Genomic DNA, 14,863 nt, shown 5'->3' on the forward strand with positions numbered 1-14,863 from the left:
GTTTCTCTGTGTAGCCCTGGCTGTCCTGGAACTCACTCTGTAGACCAGGCTGGCCTCGAACTCAGAAATCTGCCTGCCTCTGCCTCCCAAATGCTGGGATTAAAGGCGTGCGCTACCATGCCCGGCTCCCAGCTTGCTTCTTGGTCATGATGTTTGTGCAGGAATAGAAACCCTGACTAAGGTTCCAAATCTTGGATTGAATGACTGAGCTCCCAGAAAGGCAAATCGTAGCTCACAGCCCCAGTGTGCTCTGTCCTTATCCCTCTGTCCCAAGATGAAGCTAAGTTGCTACGGCCAGCTTCTCCAGGGCTTGGACCCGCACTTCTTGTCAGAGAAGCAATGGTGGCGGGCCAGGTGGGCTTTGATAAGCACCGTGCCAGGAAGAAGTTGCCAAACCTGATCGCAGCCCATGGTTTCCTAGTTTGCTTTTGCTACTGACCCAGAATAACTTGGGGGAGAAAGGCTGATTTGACCGACAGGGTGCTGGGTCACAGTCCATCCCTGAGGGCAGGAACCCAAGCAGGAGCCTGGAAGCAGAAACTGAAAAGGAGGCAGGCCATGGAGAAACACTGCCCCTTCTCCATGGCTCAGTCAGCACTTCTATAGAAACCAAGACCACTAGCTGAGGAGTGGCACCAGTGGGGGGGGTGCTGGGCCTTCCCACACCAATCATTAATCAAGAAAATGTAGGCCAATATGATGGAAGCATCTTCTCAATTGAGGTCCCCCCCTTCCCAAATGACCCTAAGTTGACCCAAACTAGCCAGCACACACGGCGTGCCCAATCTGCCCTCATCTTTGAGTACTGCCCCCAGGGGCACCTAACAGGTGGGCTCCAAGGTCCTCAAGGGCCTGTGGCCATTTCATAGTCTCCACGGGAACTCACTGTTTCCTGCCTTCTGTCCTGGGATCTCTGGATTTCTTCCTGGTAGTGGGCATCTGGGGCGGGGGCAGGGCAGCAGCACAGTTGAGATGTTGTTCCTCATCCATTTCGCAGGCCCTGCTTCTGTGGTCTTGAAAACTCCTCTCATATTTTTTGGCCTCTTTAAAACACGCCGAACTGAGTGTGGACAACATATGACTGTCTTTCCCTTATAGCCAGGTCTCTTTCCTGGCACTGGGCTCTTCGTGTCCGTGGGGACAGGGGACTTGGTTCCAGGGTCTCTCTGGCTCAAATTCTAGGTGGCCTTCATTTCCTAGTCCAAGAGCTCCTGCCACTGGGGAGCCATCTCCAGGGGCAAGAAGGAAGTTGGGAATGTGAGGAGGTAAAAATTCCAAAGCTGCCACCTCCTCTGCCACAGGGAGGCCAGCACAGGCTTCGGGGTGGATGTTTGTGATTACCCAGAATCCCGGAAACCCAGCCCGCTGAGCAAGCGAGTACATGGTGAGTCACCGTCACCCTCATCCCAGCTCCCTGTCATTAACCTCACCTTCCTAACGATTTGCTCAAGACAGGCCCTTGACGGCTCCAGCCTAAACTGGTGTGTGACCATGTGAGGGGGACCCCGAAGCACAGGGACAGTTTCTCACAAAGCAGCCCCACTCCACCTGCCCCCACCCTACCCTGGGCTGCTGAAGAGGGACACTGTGTTTGCTAAGGGAGCACCGTCAGGCTGGCAGCAGGCAGTCTCGTTGACCTCAGAGCATAATCCCACTCCCTGCAGACATTGCTGAATGGATATGGGACTTGGTTCCTTTGCCTGGTAGACTAGCCCACCCCAGCTATAGCCCAGTGAGCGCCGGGGCCTCAGTTCCACCACACTAAGGAAGTGTCCCTCTAAAAGCTTCACCTTGTCTTTTGACCCAGGATGGGGTGCTCATGACTGTACCAGGATAGGCCTTGAGCCATCCCTGAGTTCTTGCTGCCTAGCTGCTGGGAAGCATGGGGAGCCAGCCCCTTCTGTATGTGGAAGCACTCTCCAGAAATCCTGGTTACAGAGCAAGGGGAGGTGTTCCCACTTAGGTGAGGCCACCAACCCGGTGGCCTGGAGTCAGTTGTGGAAGACCCCCTAGCCCTTACTCCTCCCACTCTTACTGCCTGGAAAAGTCCGTTCAGGGGAGGAAGGGATGAAGCCTGTTTTCCTACCGCTTCCTGTTCTCTGCCTCCGCTTCTCTCTCTCAGGCACAGCATGTGTTCCTGGAAGGGGTGCTTTAGTCTGTTCGGTGGGTGCTCTGTGGCAGAGGTTGGGCCTCCAGGTCAGTGTCACGGTGGCAACACACACACACACACACACACACACACACCGGTGCCTCATCCATCTCCACCTTCCAGATGGGCATCGGCACTCAGCGAGTGAGACTTTCCTAAGCGCCCAGGCCTGTGTGGTCCCTGGATCTCCAGGGCTATCCCCTAGGGAATGGTAGGCACACTTGGATGTTCATGCTCAGGGCTGAGATGGGATCATGCGCTTGCACATGGTGACCTCTTGCCAGCCCTGCTCAGGATCCAGTATCTTGTCCCCATGGCAGCTGCTGCAGTTTGTCCCTCAGAAGCCTCTGAACCCTGGAGCTGAAAGCAGTGTGTTAGCCCTCCTGACCCTCCAGGTAGCAGCTCACGTGCGCCCACACCTATGCCTGCTCTCGGGAAACGAGGTACATTCTGTCCCAGTAAACGTGACCGCTATGGGACAAGTCTCTGGCAGGAGCTGGGAGACTGACCTCTGTTCTGAGGCTGCCCCTGGAGTGTGGGTTGCGAGCATCTCCCCCAAATAGTTGAGATGCACCTAGAACAAGGCCAGTCATGAGCTCCCACAAGGATGCTCACGGCCCTGTGAGAGGTGGCTAGTCTCCTGATGAGAACCAGTGCCCCTGATCTGAAGGAGACGAAGCCCCATAGACCCCTCTGATGAGAGTGGAAGTCTCAGGCAGGAATGCCAGGTGAGGACCACCAGCATCGCCGAGAGCGTGAACCTGTTCCCCTCCCGCAGATCAACAGAAAGCCCAGCACAAGCCAAGGCCTTGCCAACCTTCCTCCCATGCCCGCCCCTGGCAGCACAGCACTCAGGCTGCCAAAGGGCCCAGCAAAAAGAGCAAATAATAGAAAGCTCGTAAGACAGCTCAGCCCACTCCCGCTCAGCCTCCAGACAGGCCGAGGGAGCCCTTGTTCTCATCCTCCATGGTGTAGTCTTCAGGGTTCCTGCACCCAGGAATGCAGGGCCTCACCTCTGAGCCTCGGCCTTCACACACACAGTGACAGCAACTTGTCGGTGGCAGCTGAGACAATTCACAAACAGTTCCGAGAGCGAGAGCTGCGTTTCTCTGCAGTGAAATAAGACCCACGGCCCAGGGAGTAGTTAGGAACCCAAGAGGCAGCCCTGTATTACTGGTGCCCCCCATGCTAGCCAGTATTCCTCGGAGGGGTTCCATTGTGCTCCACGAGTCCTCGAAGGTCACTGCCCAAATGTCACACATCTTTTACTGGACTCCACCACCCACCACAGACCAGCATGGCCTCTTCCCAGTGGGACTTCCAACCATCAGGCCAACCCAGGTGCCTCCACACACCCCCACGTGCCAGGCCTTTCCATGTGTTATCTGTGAGTGCCAAGTTGAGGTGAGGTGCAGACTGGTGATTAGCTCCTCAAGCCACCAGGCCTGGTGCAAGGACAGGACTTGAGAGGAAAGCTCTGTCACTGGTCACTGGAAGGGGGAGGCCTCTATCCCCAACCTATTCCGGGTGCTATACCCCAAACCCCCATGGTCCAGGACCTGGACAAGCAGAGCCAGGATTCTGGCTTTTTCTATCTGAGAGAAGGGCAGCCTCCTAGGGGCCTCTTGCACCACCCCCATTGGACCACTGGCCTGGGGTCCCCTGCAGGGGCCTGGGAGCCTGCCTACCAGTCTGGGGTGCAGTAGAGCTTCTGGGGACTGAGCCTGCCTTGGCTTCTCCACAGCCACATGTTTCCAATCCCTTCCCCGGCCCCTCTCCCCAGCCCCAGCCCCAGCCCCTTCCCATTTCCGCTCAGCCATCCACTCCATGTGGAACTCATTAAGAGACCCTCAGGGCTCGTAACCCAACTCTGGCCTGGGCTTGGGGAGAGTGGTCTGTCCGAAGCGTGCATGCGGAGACCCAGCCTCCCCATGTTCACCCCACAACATCTCTCTCTGGCCCCGAGTAGCTCTAAGCCAAGAGGAAAAAGAAAAAGAAAAAAAAAAAAAAAAAAAAAAAAAAAAAAACTGGCTATGATCAAGAGTCAGCCATCCTGAGGAAGGAAGTTTAGCCAGGCCATCTGGGCTCTTCCTGTCCTCTCCTTTTAAATAACCCAGCCTCCTCAGTAAGTACCCCAGCCTCCTCAGTAAGTACCCCAGCCTCCTCAGTAAGTACCTCAGCCTCCTCAGTAAGTACCCCAGCCTCCTCAGTAAGTACCCCAGCCTCCTCAGTAAGTACCCCAACCTCCTCAATAAGTACCTCAGCCTTCTCAGCAGCTGGGTTAGGAGCCCTGATCCCAATGGGCAGCTGGACCCATGTCAAAGATGAAGCTCAATGTCTCTGAGGGCAGACTTTTGAGGCTTCTGACCTTCAGCTTTCTGTCTGAAAAATGGGAAAGTTCAGGAAAGAAATCAGTGCCGTGTAGAATAGCCACCAATCAAACATAAGGCCACATTCTCCTGAAATCCCATTCTTTGGAGGTTATGCATGCATAGACAGACAGACAGACAGACAGACAGACAGCTGATGCTGATCACTCCGATCAACAGAGTTTGGGAAACACCAGGACGGGTGTGTATAGCTGACACTCTTCCTGTAGGACTTACTTGTCAGAGCCTTCAATGCATACCTACACAGTGGAATTGATTCCAGATGTGTGACCACATGACCTTTAGTGTAGAGGTGTACCTAGCGAACCTAGAGTTGTGTGGACTCCATTCTGGAAAGTACTATGGGTAAGACCATCAGAGTCCCCTAATAAGAAAGACTCCTGCAGACCTGAGCAGTAACTCCCTTCTGGCTCTTAGCAAAGGTGGACACTGAATGGTGGTGACAGCTAAGGTGGGAGCAGGAGCCCATGGGGGCGGGGATGTCCATGGTCAGGGTAGGAGGCTGAAGGAGTCAGGCCAGGGCCTGGGCCTGGTGACTCTCCACCTAATCGTCCTTCCTCGTGGGAGAACAGGCAAGTGGGTGGGACAGTACTGGGTGCTGAGGCCCGGGCCGGCAGGCAGGGCCTTTCCCATGCAATGAGACCTGCACAGGCAGGCCCAGGGTGTTGGGAGTGTCCTCACTGCCACCCCACAGCAATATCAGCCTGGGGATGGGGCATCCACTGGTTCAAGGTTCAAAAGCGTTCCTTTGTCTCTGCTTCCCACCCAGCTGGGGCCAGCCTCTGCCCAGAGCCCACTCTACCTACATGCTGGCACAGGTGCCCCTCACCCTCCTGGATCTCTGCCCCACCAGGGTCCTCCACTAGTCTGCTCACTCTCCTGTCTGACTGAACACAAGACACTCAAGAGGGATGAGCAGGGAGGGCTAGGGCTCTCACACACACGCACACCGATCCTGTCTCAAGGCAGGTTTGCAAGGCATCCTCCAACCCGCTTTACAGAGGAAGAAACAGGTTGGGGAGAGGCAGTGATGGCATCAGGTTGGAAGTGGCTACCTCAGCTTAGGCTTTCCAGTTTCCACCTCACCCTGTTTCACCCCTACTCTGTCTCGAAAGTCGCAGCAGGGCCTGGCAGGTATCTGTACTTGATCTTATCCAACACAGTTTGACCAGGCCAAGACTGCTGCTACATACAGAGAAAGAACGGGGTCTGCTCAGCCAGCTCCCTTGGCCACAGAGAATTTCTCCAGTATAAGAATCTGCCAGGCAGCCAGGCAGTGGTGGCGCACGCCTTTAATCCCAGCACTCGGGAGGCAGAGACAGGTGGATTTCTGAGTTCGTGGCCAGCCTGGTCTACAGAGTGAGTCCCAGGACAGCCAGGGCTACACAGAGAAACCCTGTCTCCAAAAACCAAAAAACAAAAAANTACCCCAACCTCCTCAGTAAGTACCCCAGCCTCCTCAGTAAGTACCCAGCCTCCTCAGTAAGTACCCCAGCCTCCTCAGTAAGTACCCCAGCCTCCTCAGTAAGTACCCCAACCTCCTCAGTAAGTACCCCAGCCTCCTCAGTAAGTACCTCAGCCTCCTCAGTAAGTACCCCAGCCTCCTCAGTAAGTACCCCAGCCTCCTCAGTAAGTACCCCAACCTCCTCAATAAGTACCTCAGCCTTCTCAGCAGCTGGGTTAGGAGCCCTGATCCCAATGGGCAGCTGGACCCATGTCAAAGATGAAGCTCAATGTCTCTGAGGGCAGACTTTTGAGGCTTCTGACCTTCAGCTTTCTGTCTGAAAAATGGGAAAGTTCAGGAAAGAAATCAGTGCCGTGTAGAATAGCCACCAATCAAACATAAGGCCACATTCTCCTGAAATCCCATTCTTTGGAGGTTATGCATGCATAGACAGACAGACAGACAGACAGACAGACAGCTGATGCTGATCACTCCGATCAACAGAGTTTGGGAAACACCAGGACGGGTGTGTATAGCTGACACTCTTCCTGTAGGACTTACTTGTCAGAGCCTTCAATGCATACCTACACAGTGGAATTGATTCCAGATGTGTGACCACATGACCTTTAGTGTAGAGGTGTACCTAGCGAACCTAGAGTTGTGTGGACTCCATTCTGGAAAGTACTATGGGTAAGACCATCAGAGTCCCCTAATAAGAAAGACTCCTGCAGACCTGAGCAGTAACTCCCTTCTGGCTCTTAGCAAAGGTGGACACTGAATGGTGGTGACAGCTAAGGTGGGAGCAGGAGCCCATGGGGGCGGGGATGTCCATGGTCAGGGTAGGAGGCTGAAGGAGTCAGGCCAGGGCCTGGGCCTGGTGACTCTCCACCTAATCGTCCTTCCTCGTGGGAGAACAGGCAAGTGGGTGGGACAGTACTGGGTGCTGAGGCCCGGGCCGGCAGGCAGGGCCTTTCCCATGCAATGAGACCTGCACAGGCAGGCCCAGGGTGTTGGGAGTGTCCTCACTGCCACCCCACAGCAATATCAGCCTGGGGATGGGGCATCCACTGGTTCAAGGTTCAAAAGCGTTCCTTTGTCTCTGCTTCCCACCCAGCTGGGGCCAGCCTCTGCCCAGAGCCCACTCTACCTACATGCTGGCACAGGTGCCCCTCACCCTCCTGGATCTCTGCCCCACCAGGGTCCTCCACTAGTCTGCTCACTCTCCTGTCTGACTGAACACAAGACACTCAAGAGGGATGAGCAGGGAGGGCTAGGGCTCTCACACACACGCACACCGATCCTGTCTCAAGGCAGGTTTGCAAGGCATCCTCCAACCCGCTTTACAGAGGAAGAAACAGGTTGGGGAGAGGCAGTGATGGCATCAGGTTGGAAGTGGCTACCTCAGCTTAGGCTTTCCAGTTTCCACCTCACCCTGTTTCACCCCTACTCTGTCTCGAAAGTCGCAGCAGGGCCTGGCAGGTATCTGTACTTGATCTTATCCAACACAGTTTGACCAGGCCAAGACTGCTGCTACATACAGAGAAAGAACGGGGTCTGCTCAGCCAGCTCCCTTGGCCACAGAGAATTTCTCCAGTATAAGAATCTGCCAGGCAGCCAGGCAGTGGTGGCGCACGCCTTTAATCCCAGCACTCGGGAGGCAGAGACAGGTGGATTTCTGAGTTCGTGGCCAGCCTGGTCTACAGAGTGAGTCCCAGGACAGCCAGGGCTACACAGAGAAACCCTGTCTCCAAAAACCAAAAAACAAAAAACAAAAAAAAAACAACAACAACAAAAAAGAATCTGCCAGGCGTCCCTCTTCCCTCTGGGAGTTAGCTAGGCTAGAGATATGGGAGGCCACTGGCCGGAGCCCCACTTGGAGCCATCTAATTGGCAGCATATGTCTTTTCAGCTCTCCAGGTCTTTGTGTGGGCCTGGGAGCTGCCCAGGAGTCCCACATCTGGGCAGAGTCTGGGCCCTGAGGAGTCCAGCCACTTCTTGCCCTGAGTCCCACACTGGGACAGTGTTCCTGTCCCAGTTGCTGTTTCAGAATCTCCTCTGAATGCCTATAGTCAAGCACCTCCGTAGGGCCCTTTGCCCTGCCCTAGGGGCCAGGCAATGGGGGTCAGAGCTATTGTTTTGTTGTTGTGTTTTGTTTTTGCTCCTCCTCTTCCTCCTCCTCCTCCTCCTCCTCCTCTTCCTCTTCCTCCTCCTCCTCCTCCTCCTCCTCTTCCTCCTTACTTTTTATTTTTATTTTTTTAAGGAGACAGGTTCTCACTATGTAGCTCTGGCTGTCCTAGAACTCACCATATAGACCAGGCTGGCTTTGAACTCACAGAGATTAGAGATCAGCTGCCCCTGTCTCCCAAGAGCTGGAATTAAAGGTATGTGCTACAATGCCTGGCTGGCTCATGCTGTCTTCTGAGACTTCATGACAGAGACTTCATGAGCTATAATAGATAGATGCCAGGAGAAAGATGAGGTGGCTTCCAGCAAAGCTTGCCTCTTGCCCATCTTGTCCTCACATTAGAGATCAGAGCTCACGGAATCTCTGCCCTGCCAACAATGTTTTGCATGTTTCATGAGATGGAGGGACACTTGCTAATGTACCAGGAGTAGGACTGAGGGCAGCCAGGCCAGATAGCACATCCTCCCACCCCCAACCTATTTCCTGGTGTCACCAACCTGGGGTCAGGCCACCTAGCTCCAGGACAGCCCAGCTTGTGTGAGGTGTACTAGGTGTGACACCTGGGACAGGGACCTCAAGCCGGCACCCGTGTCTGGGCCAGGCCAGGTGGTTCCCAGGCCATTTCCCTAGCATCATCATGGTCCTCGTCATTGCCACCATCACTGTCTCATGGGAGGGATTCCTGAAAAACAGGGCTGCGTGGGCTGGGAGGGAGGGGTACAGACAGGCCCAGGCGACAGGCAGATGCTAATAAGGCAATTAGGCCTAGCAGCTACAGAGAGACCTGCCCATCCAGGACAAGCCCAGCCCAGGCCCCTGGCACATCCGCCAGCCCAGGCCAGGTGCCCTGGGAATTCCTGGCTCGTTCCACCCTCACCACCTCAGAGGTGGGACTGGCTTAATAGTCAAGAACCTTTTCACTCCTGCTTCTCTAGTTCCAAAACCACAGCGAGCCTAGAAAGACAGAACCAGGGACCTCGAACTCCATCACCGCTTTTTACAAATGAGTTTGAGGGTTTAGTGGGGCCCTAGCCCATCTAAGGTAGCCATAAAAGGACCAGAATCTTGGTGCCAGAGGTCAAGGCTGGCATGGTGAGCAGTGGCTGGCAGCCAAATACCCTGCTCCCCAAAGACGTCCTCATGGGTGGGCTCATGGCAGTGCTGCCCCTAGCCAGAGACTGTCAGAGGGGAGGAGGGACAGAGTGCTTAGAATTTTGGAAAAGGGGGATACTTCAAGACAGTGACCCCTTTCCCTCTCTGCCCAGCCTACCTCTGAGGCTCAAGAAAAATGTCAGCAGCCTACCTGATTCTCCTGGCTCTCTAAGGATGACTTCAGTGTCAGAAGATGGGGCATCTGGCTGAGTCAAAAACCCTCCACACTCAAGCCGGGCGGTGGTGGCGCACGCCTTTAATCCCAGCACTTGGGAAGCAGAGGCAAGTGGATTTCTGAGTTCGAGGCCAGCCTGGTCTACAGAGTGAGTTCCAGGACAGCCAGGGCTATACAGAGAAACCCTGTCTCGAAAAACCAAAAAAAAAAAAACCTCCACACCCCTCTTACAGGTTCAAGGAGTGCTGGTGTGGGTCTGGAAACCACACTCAGAACCCCAAGGATTTGACATCCACAAAGAGGCTAGAGCTCTGGGCCAGTCTGTGGAGGAAGGCCATGCCATCCTGTCCCTGGCAGGGGAGGGACAAGCTCTGACGGGGACTTGAGGTCCTGTCCTGGGAGAGAGCAGAGGCTAATGGCAGGGAGCCTTTGGGCTCCAGGGACTCCTACCGAGCAACTCCAGGTAGGTCAGACGGGCCACATGGGGAATGGAAGTTAGAGGCTGCTATAGTTATACCATGTGGCAGAGGAGGCCCCCAAACATTTGAAGTCATAGGAGCATGTGCCTCTGGCTGACAGTGTAGAAGTATGCTGGGGTGGGTTCTAATCCCAACAGAGCCACTTTGCGGGTACCTACTCAGGTCTAGAAGGGGACAGGAGAGTCTGGGGAAGAAAAACCTAGAAGATACATTCTAGCAGAGGGAATGATAGTACCTTGCCCATCCATATACCCAAGCGAGAACTGGCAAAGGGGTCTGAGAGGAAGCTGGGTAGACCTTGTCAGAGTCTAGCCAAAGGGAATGTGGTAGGCAGCTGAGACTGGCCACAAGGGGTGGGGGTGGGGGCAGCTGCGGCTTGGACCACTCACTATGGTTCTTAGACATGCTGGGCACAGTGGGTAGCAGAGCTTCTGTGGAGACAGAAGTCTGGAGAGGGACTGGAGGGACCCACGGGAGAGGCAGAAGGCCAGGCTGTGGAGTAGTACCTGAGTCCAACGGTCTCCAGGTCGTGGGTACATTACCCACATTTGCTGTAGAAGTAGAAAACCGCCCTGCAGCCCCTCCCTCTATGGGGCTGCCTCCTGCTCTCAGTCCTCCCCACTGTACTAGTCCTCTGACCTGGGGTATTGGGGGGCAGAGCAGAGGAGCCCGGAACCTGGCAAAGGAAAAGGAGGTCTGGATTTTAGTCCAGACCCAGGCCTTGGCCACGGCTTGACTTGTGTCCATGGGCCTCAGTTTCTTCATTTGTCAGCAAACCTGGCAGCATTCCCAGCGCTGACACAAAGCCCAGATGTGAGGCCAAGAGGGAATATGTGCACCTGGCCATTAAAGCCCAAGGGGGCCCTGTGTGTGGGAACTCATCCTGGGAGCCCCAGGCAGTCTTCCACCCTCTCCTAGCCCGCCCTTCCCACTTGCTCATGTTTATATGTTTCCTTCCCATCACCTGGGCCACCATGACTCACCCCAGGCCCCGTGGGTATATGAGTAACTGGCTGGGACCGGAGCCAAGCCAGTGGGCAAGACACTTCCCTTCTTGTGCCTCAGCTTTCCCATCTGTAGAATGGTCAGAGCCCTGTTCCACTCACCTCATTGAGGAAAGTGGGGCAATCGCAGGGCATAGAAGGTGAAAGCAAGAGATGTGTGGATAGAGGGCAGCGCAGGTCTCACCTGCCCGGGGCCGGCCAGCCCAACAGTCCCTATCTTCTCAGGGATTCCAGGAACTTGGAATGATAGATGGGCCTGGCTTGACACTGGCTGGCAGGACTCTGGGGATAAAACAGAGCAGACCACAGGACCGACTGTCTTTAAGTAGGTAAAGGACGGGAACTGCCAGACCCTATAAGGGAGAATCTGGAGCTTTGGACAGATCCTACTGGGACCAGGCAGAGAGACCACCTGTGCTGGGGGCCCCTGGAGGAACTGGAGAGCGATGGGTTCTGTGGGATAGACAGAATAGGGACTGAAGTGAGGCTTGAGAGTTCAAGGCCAGCCGTAGGTACAAAGTGATACCCTTTCTCAAAAGCAAAGAGATGTAGGCAAAGGGCTGGTCTACCATGCGCAAGCTGGTAAGTCATCTCCGCAGAACCTGGGAGGAAGGTGGGATGAGTTCAGAGGGTGGGGACAGAAGCCCTGAGTCTGGAACAGGGACTGGGAGGGTCAGGATGAGGTGGTAGGGAGAGGTCAGAGCTGGTATGGCTGTGAATTAAGAGTCCACCACAAAGGCAGCCTGTGTTTGCGTTACCAGGGCCTGAGTACAAGTACAGAGTCAGAGAGCAACTGTGGGAATCGGTTCTCCATTTCTGTCACAGGAGTCCCAGGGACCTAACTTACACACACACCCAACCTCAGCATCGAGTGCCTGGATCCGATGAGCCACTTCACCAGCCCCTACTTTTTAGTTTTGAGCCACGCTCTCACTAAGTTGCCCACGCTGGCCTTCAGTTCACTCTATAGTCTAGTCAGGTCTTGTGAGCCTCCCACCTCAGCCTCTTGGATAGCTGGAGACTCTAAACTTTTGTCACCAGGACTAACTGGCTGCAAATAGGTTTTGTGTCCTTTTTTTCTGTCACAGTTATTTGGCTTGGTAATGTTTGCTGTAAAGAATATAAAGCCAGGGGCCTGGAGAGACAGTTCGGTGGTTAAGAGCACTGTCTGCTCTTCCAGGGGTCCTGAGTTCAATTCCCAGCAACCACATGGTGGCTCACAACCATATTTAATGGGATCTGATGCCCTCTTTCGGTGTGTCTGAAGACAGCTACAATGTATTTATATACATAAAATAAATAATTCTTAAAAAAAAAAAAAGTGTGAAGCCAGGATCTGACTTGGCAAGAAGTGCTGCAATCGACTAGTAATGTCTGCCTGGAATAAAACAGGCTGCCCCACATGGATTCCAGCCTCCATTCTCAGACTGGCCTCTGAAGATGGGGACTCCATGTAGAGAGGTCTGCTCTGTCCTGCTGGGTACAGAGGACTTGCACTCGTCTGATCTTATCTGAATGCCCGTTCCTCTGTTTTGTATCTTTCCTGGCACACAGAGCAGGTCATCCAAAAGTGTTTGAGAAGGAGCAGATGGAAGGCTAGCCTCAGACCTGTCTTTTTTCTCTCTCCTCTTTGCTTTCTCAAGGCAGCCTTGGGAATCAGATCCCCACAGATTGCCCAGGGCTAGCATGTCTTGTGCTTTGACCTGGACACGGCCCTATCTCTTGCTCTGGTTGTTTGCTCCCCAAGGCTCTGCATTCTCACCTGCTCTGCCCACACATCTGAGCAGATGTGGCTCCCAGCTACCCTGTGCCGCAGGATTTATCACTTGGGGCCAGGAAGAAGGCAGGGAACAAGCCAAGAGTGGAATCTTCTTCCTTCCAGAACTTCAAATCACTGAGACCCTGAACTAGACAACAGGAGACAATGAGTTTGGTGGGAAGAGTGAGAGTGTGGTTCCTATCCTGTCTCGAAAAAAACAAAAACAAGACAAACAAAAAGATTTATCTATTTATTTTATGTATATGAGTACACTGTAGCTGTACATGTGGTTGTGAACCTTCGTGTGGTTGTTGGGAATTGAATTTAGGACCTCTGATCACTCTGGTCGACCCAAAGATTTATTATTTATTATACGTAAGTACACTGTAGCTGTCTTCAGACACACCAGAAGAAGGCATCAGATCTCACTGCTGGTGGTTGTGAGCCACCATGTGGTTGCTGGGATTTGAACTCAGGACCTTCAGAAGAGCAGTCAGTGCTCTTACCCACTGAGCCATCTAGCCAGCCCCAGGACTAGCCTTTCACAGATCACTCCTGACCTACTTGTCTGGGAATCGTCTCCCCCAGGTGAGTGACCCACCCGGGGGCTGAGCAAACTGTCCGGAGCTCGGGGCAAGTGGAGTGAGCGAGTTTCGGGGGCGGCATGGGGAGCCTCACTGGGCACGGGATGACTGAGCCAACGGCAGGAGTCACCGACTGCACTATTCCTCACTGCTCTAGCCCTGCTCATTTCCCATAGGTGATGGTAGACTGGGCTGCTCACAAGCCAACCCTCTTAGCTGGAATCACAGGCTACACCATAGGCCCAACTAAAATGGGGATTGTAATTTGAAGCCAGTCTGGGCTACAACCCAGACTACAAAAGAGAGGTCTTGTCTCAAAAAAAAAAAAAAAAAACCCAAACAAACAAAAAAAAACACCACCGCCAACAACAACAACAAAACAACCCACACAAACAAGAAACAAAGATGGAGGGGCTGCAGAAAAGAGAAGGAAAATAGGAATTCAACCTAAACACATCTAGCTTCTTCGGAGGACAAGAAAGGGACCCCTCCCTACAGGCCGTGTCACTCAAAACATGGTCCATCTTGAAGAAATGCGCAAGAACCAGAGGAAATCTGTTTCAAAGATGCTTAAACTGACACAGCCGTGGGGTCACCAAGCCACATGGGGGTGGGGGCGGGGAGGGGTAGGTACACACCAATTCACATCTGTTCTTGGGGATCTGCAGCTCCTCCTAGAACAAAGCAAAAGGCAGGAAATGGCTCCGCAGCACGGCCAGGCTTGTCCTCCTCCGTCATTCGGGATTGAATGTGCACACGCAGGGAAGGCAGCTTCAAACGTGCCTTGTGGGTTCCAGGTAATTAGGGATGAGGCAGGGACAGAGGAAGTGGAGGACCACAGATGCCACTGGGCATCCAGACTGTAAGAAGTCTGTAGGGGTGTTGCCTGGTAGCTGTGATGGAACACAGACCGGATGGGGGCAAGGGTCCTGGAAGCTCACAGCAGCGAATCTGGACTTGGGGATCAGGGATGCTTCTGGACAGGGACACCTAAGCTGAGATCAGAGAGTAGACAAAGGCCAGGGGCAAAAAAAAAAAAAAAAGTCTGAGTTTTTGTTGCTGATGGTTGTTGTGTAACAGTTTCCTCTGGGATTGAAATACTCCATCCTTCAGGGAAGCTACTTAAACAGGAAAGTAAACAACTCAAAATAGCTTCAGGAAGTCCCTGACACCGACCAGATTCACTAGGCCCCTCCCCGTCATAGACCAGAGCTGGGAGGCAAAGACTTTCGAGACCAGAACAGCTGCCTGGAAGCAGCAAAAACTAGCCAAACTACCTGGAAGAGGGCTAGAACCACTGAGTCACTTGGAAAGGACTCTCTCCGACCTGTTGACTTGCCTGTAGGCTGTACAGTGTGCTCCAAGTTCCCAGCTTTTGTTAACTGTCACCCTTACTGGAGTGGGCTTTGGTGGTACACCGGTCTTTGAGTCATTTCTCCTCCTGTAAGTAACCCTAATAAAACTCATGCTTCACCAAGTTGAACTTTGGTGGTATTCATACTTTGGTCTGTCGTAGGCTTCCTATCTGGGGCGAGCCGATGT

Source organism: Mus pahari, chromosome 10 (assembly GCF_900095145.1).
Source record: "Mus pahari chromosome 10, PAHARI_EIJ_v1.1, whole genome shotgun sequence".
NCBI classification, from domain to species: Eukaryota; Metazoa; Chordata; class Mammalia; order Rodentia; family Muridae; genus Mus; species Mus pahari.